The 4,714-nt window shown below is 33.0% G+C and overlaps 1 pseudogene; it reads right to left on the reverse strand.

The window, feature by feature from the left end:
• Nucleotides 1-1,544: 1,544 nt before the first annotated feature.
• LOC102835061 lies at nucleotides 1,545-2,502 on the reverse strand (annotated as a pseudogene).
• Nucleotides 2,503-4,714: the final 2,212 nt, after the last annotated feature.

The following is a 4,714-nucleotide window of genomic DNA, read 5'->3' on the forward strand; positions in this document are numbered from 1 at the left end:
TTGAAAGGCCCAAAAAACAAAATAAATCTCTAATAGCATTATTATTACTTCTATTATTACTTTCTTTTCTTCTTCAATTCTGTATGATTTTCCCATTCTATCAAAATTTAAAGCAGATATTCTATCTATCATGATTACAAATACACTTGAGTGTTGTTGACTAAAGATAAATTGAGTCACTTGCTGAATTTTGGAAGTGGTTATTTATATATAACATTAAATCACAAAGTGCATACAGTCTCTAGTCTGTGAAACAAAAGCATATAGCCCAATGCTATTACTTGTAAGCATTTTAAAAATAATTAAAAGATCAATGCCCGTCCATAGTTGACCGAGCAGTTACTTGAATAATATAAGTATACATTATTAGCAGTGTGACCACTTCTTCAGTTTTAAAGGAAGGAAAAAAATATATCATTTAAAAGAGACCATAAATGGTATTGCATGCTGGAGATTCAGAAAGAAACAGAAATGAAGACAATACTAAATATTACTTAATATGATACCCACATTGGAGACTATTCTTAGGGAAGTAATTGGAGTGAAAATGATAGAGAAAAATATGTTATTGTTTACTTATTATGGTATATCACATAAGCATGGTATATCATACAGTCAAAGAAAAATCTTTCTATTTTTATAGGTGACAGGAAAAAAGTTTGAAGTGAGAGTGGAGAGTGATCAAGATTTAGAAACTAGCAATGAATGGAAGTGGTTGATTCTAAGCCATTTTAGTCTAAGTAGCTTTGAAAACAAAAAAAAGATATAAAAGTAACAAAATATAGGGCAGTTATAGAAAAGATCGGTATGTGTGAATATGTGTGTTGACAGTTTTTTTTTTAATATGTTGAATTTTTATGATAGCAATTTATTAACTAAATTAATTATCTGTTGTTGCAAATAGAAGAAGGGTAAATTCCACCATTGGAAAGACAAGTTTAACTGAAAAAGAATATGAACATAGTAAGAAGAAATTTAGAATTATATAAAGTAAGTGGAAACCAAAGTTGCACAAGAGATACAACTAAAAGAACCCAGTAAGAATTAAATCAGGATAAGTGGTTAGACAAATAAGGTAATTAAATAAAAGAAAGATCTAATAAAAAGTTAGATACAGATATGGGAATAAAAATAAAAATGATGCTGTGTGATTGATATAGGTGGTATACTTCGGTATAGGCATAGTTGTTGTTCTTAAGTGCCATCAAGTGAGTTCCGACTCATTGCAACCCTGGATAGGGTTTCTGAGGAGCAGCTGGTGAGCTTGAACCACCAACCTTGCAGTTCAATATGACTTTGTCTTGCATTGCATTAACCCACAGTGCCATGTCAATAAGGATAGTCATGAGTATGGATATGAGTATGGAATGTTTCACTGAAGAGACACTGAGTTTCTATAAATATTAGCAGTTCCCTAACACACACATTTCTATATATATGTAAGTAAGTCCTCCTTCTCTGACTAGAAAACTATAGTTTTTATGACTTTATCAATCCTTCCTATAAATTCACTCTAAGTGGAGAGTTAATTAGATATTTTCATCTTAATATGTTTTTTCTAAACATGTTTTAGTTTTATGGCATAAAATATTTTTGAGACCTCCTTTTACTTCAGTGTTTCTCAAGCTATAGATTATTGGGTTTAACATTGGTGTAATGACCACATTCAGCATTGAGATGAACCTGTCTTTAGCTGGTGTGTGGTGACTGGAAGGACGGACATAAGTAAACAATGCTGTGCCATAGAACAAACCAAGTACAAGGAGGTGAGAAGTACAAGTGGAAAAGGCTTTGCGCTTCCCTTCCACTGACCGGATCTTTAGGATCGTGACTATTATGTAGAAATAAGAGATACCAGCAATAAGGAAGGTGCTAGCCCCAAAGATGCCTCCTAATACTAAAACAAACATTTCTGTCACATATGTGGAAGAGCAAGACAGGGCCACTACTGGGAGGATGTCACAATAAAACTGACTGACTCGATTAAATTTACAGAAAGACAAGTGGAATATGAACACAGTGTGCAGAAGGGAATTCAAAAACCCTATTGTCCAGGTACCAGCTGTGAGCTGGACACAGAGCTTATTTGTCATGATAAGGGTGTAATGAAGGGAGAAACATATGGCCACATACCGGTCATAAGCCATGACAGAAAGAAGGAAGGTTTCTGTCCCATCTAGTGCTAGTAGGAAAAAAAGCTGCAAAGCACACCCAACAAAAGAAATGCTTTGCTTCTTGGTCAAGAGGTTATTGAGTATCTTAGGAACAATAGTTGATGGGCAGAAAATATCCAAGAGAGACATGTTTCCCAAAAAACATGTATTACATGGGTGTGTGCAGCCTTTTCTCACTTGCAATAGCAAGAAGAATGGCTATATTTCCCAATAAGGTGATCTAATAGATAGCAGCAATTACCATGAAGAGAGGGTAGCATACCTCAGGAAGGTCAGAGAGCCCTATGAGGATGAACTCTGTGAAGGTTGTTAGGTTATAGACATCCATCTCCTGGAGGGAATGGGACCAATGCATATGTAAAGGTTAGTATCAAAACTAAGAAACTCAGAGATGAATATCCTTAAAAAATGGTGTGTGATCTGAATAATAATAATATAATACAAGTTGCTAACAAGTCATTCTGGTCTTCGAGACTACAATGTTTGAATACAAATGCCTTCCATAGGATTTTGTGGCTGTTAGTTTTAGGAAGGCCTTTCCTCCAGTGCTCCTCAGAGTGTTTCTGAATCATCAATCTTTCTGATTTCAGTTTTAAACTTTAGCAAGTAGGGCCACCCATGGGCTCGTATGACTTTAATTAGACAAATCAAATATTGAAAACTTTGTTAAAATCACACCATGTATTTTGACACTTATTGGAATATTAATCTTTATGTTCTAAATGACAAGGACTCCTCTTAGTAACTAGAGATCCTTTTAACATTTTATCTTCTTACCAAAACCATTGCTATCCTTTCAGCAGTATATGACATTTTACAATTCAGGGAAAGCTGATATTAAATGTCTCACTTCCAATAGAACACATACTTTATTCCACCTTGTTTTTAATCTCAATGTGTATACTTCTATGTATTGTCACAATACTATGTGTCAGGGAAGGAGAAGATGTGCATTCTTTCCTAAGCTTTATCATCTGAAAAGCATCATCATTAGGAATTTCTTTTTTTAACCTGTATAGTAAATTGTTGGTGAAGAAGAGGAAAGAGTAGTACCATCTCCCCAGTAGCCTCAGGGATTCCAGTTTTGACATTTGCAGGGGGGAAATTGGTGGCGGGTTGCTGTACACTATCTTTCTGTTTTAGTTAAGATATGATTATATATAATTTGCTTTATTTATACTACAAATGTTATCTGAGCAAAGAAATCATTGTCTTTTTGCATTAAGTAGAGTATGACATAGAGAGTGATTTTGCATTTAACTTTAAGTTTCCAATATAAAGGGGAAAGGAAAACTACTTAAAGAAATCATCACTGGTAGATTTTAAGAATATCCAACACTATAATCTATGTGGTCTATCAGTATCAAGGAAACAATACATTTAAATTTTCTTCAAAGAATAGGATGTATTTAAATTTACTTAAAAAATACTACTAAGGAACAAAATCTATAACATTCATAGATTAAAAAATTTTTAATAGCTAGCTATATAGAAGAAGCAAACAAGCAAAAAGTAATCTCTTCACCTGTTAATTGATGTCAGTGTGGTCTGTTTATGTCTCAGGGATACCAATGTGGCCAATTTTTGTCTCATGAATTCTCCAATTTCCTAGGAACAAAAACCCAAGTACTTGGGTCAGAAACATTCATTATTACCCACATCAGACATTTACAAAGGTTTAACACACAGGAGGATGGGCATAAGCCTTTTTTAGGGATGAAATAATTTTTATATGTGTATTTGTCCATTCACATAATATTAAAAAAAACTCATTTTATTTTAATGATTTAATGTTAGATTTTCTCTAGTTTGATAAATGCGTAAATCTGCACATGATAGTAACATCTCTATAAATATCCAATTATTTATTTCAGTTTAGAAGTACAGAATACACTATATATTATCTCATTTCATTTTTATATACAATTTCAGAGATGCCATTACCAAAATAAAGTTTCATCAAGAAAAAATGATCCAGTCAATAAAAATGCATCAGAAAAGAAAAACCAACTCTACATTTTATATATACTTTACAATGAAGTTTTCTCTATAACTAGTATTTAATCTACTTTCCTTAGGGAAAAAAAGAAAACAATTTGGACACTAAGGGGAATATGCTTCTCTTTTTGAGAATTTTAAATTACTATCAGCCTAACAATTTTTCTTATTGTTAAGTACCATAGAGTCAGTTCCAACTCATAGCAATCCTGTATAGGGTTTCCAAGGAGAATCTGGTGAGCTTGAACCACTGAACTTCTCATTCAAACCAACATTTCAGCCCAGCACATTAACCCACAGCACCACATCAGGACTCCAACCTAACAATAGGCACTTAGTTTATAGTCAATGTATTAAAATTCAATTAAAAAAAAAAAACTAAACTAAATTATAGAGATTTACAATGATCTGTTGTATTTGAGTGCCTCAAATTGGTTCTGATGCATAGTGACCCTGTATATGGCTTCCAAGGTTCTGAATATTTGAAGGAGAATAAAATTATTTAATGATGCAGAGGGCATCAAGAAAAGATGGAAGGAAAA

Source organism: Chrysochloris asiatica, unplaced genomic scaffold (genome assembly GCF_000296735.1).
Source record: "Chrysochloris asiatica unplaced genomic scaffold, ChrAsi1.0 scaffold00585, whole genome shotgun sequence".
NCBI classification, from domain to species: domain Eukaryota; kingdom Metazoa; phylum Chordata; class Mammalia; order Afrosoricida; family Chrysochloridae; genus Chrysochloris; species Chrysochloris asiatica.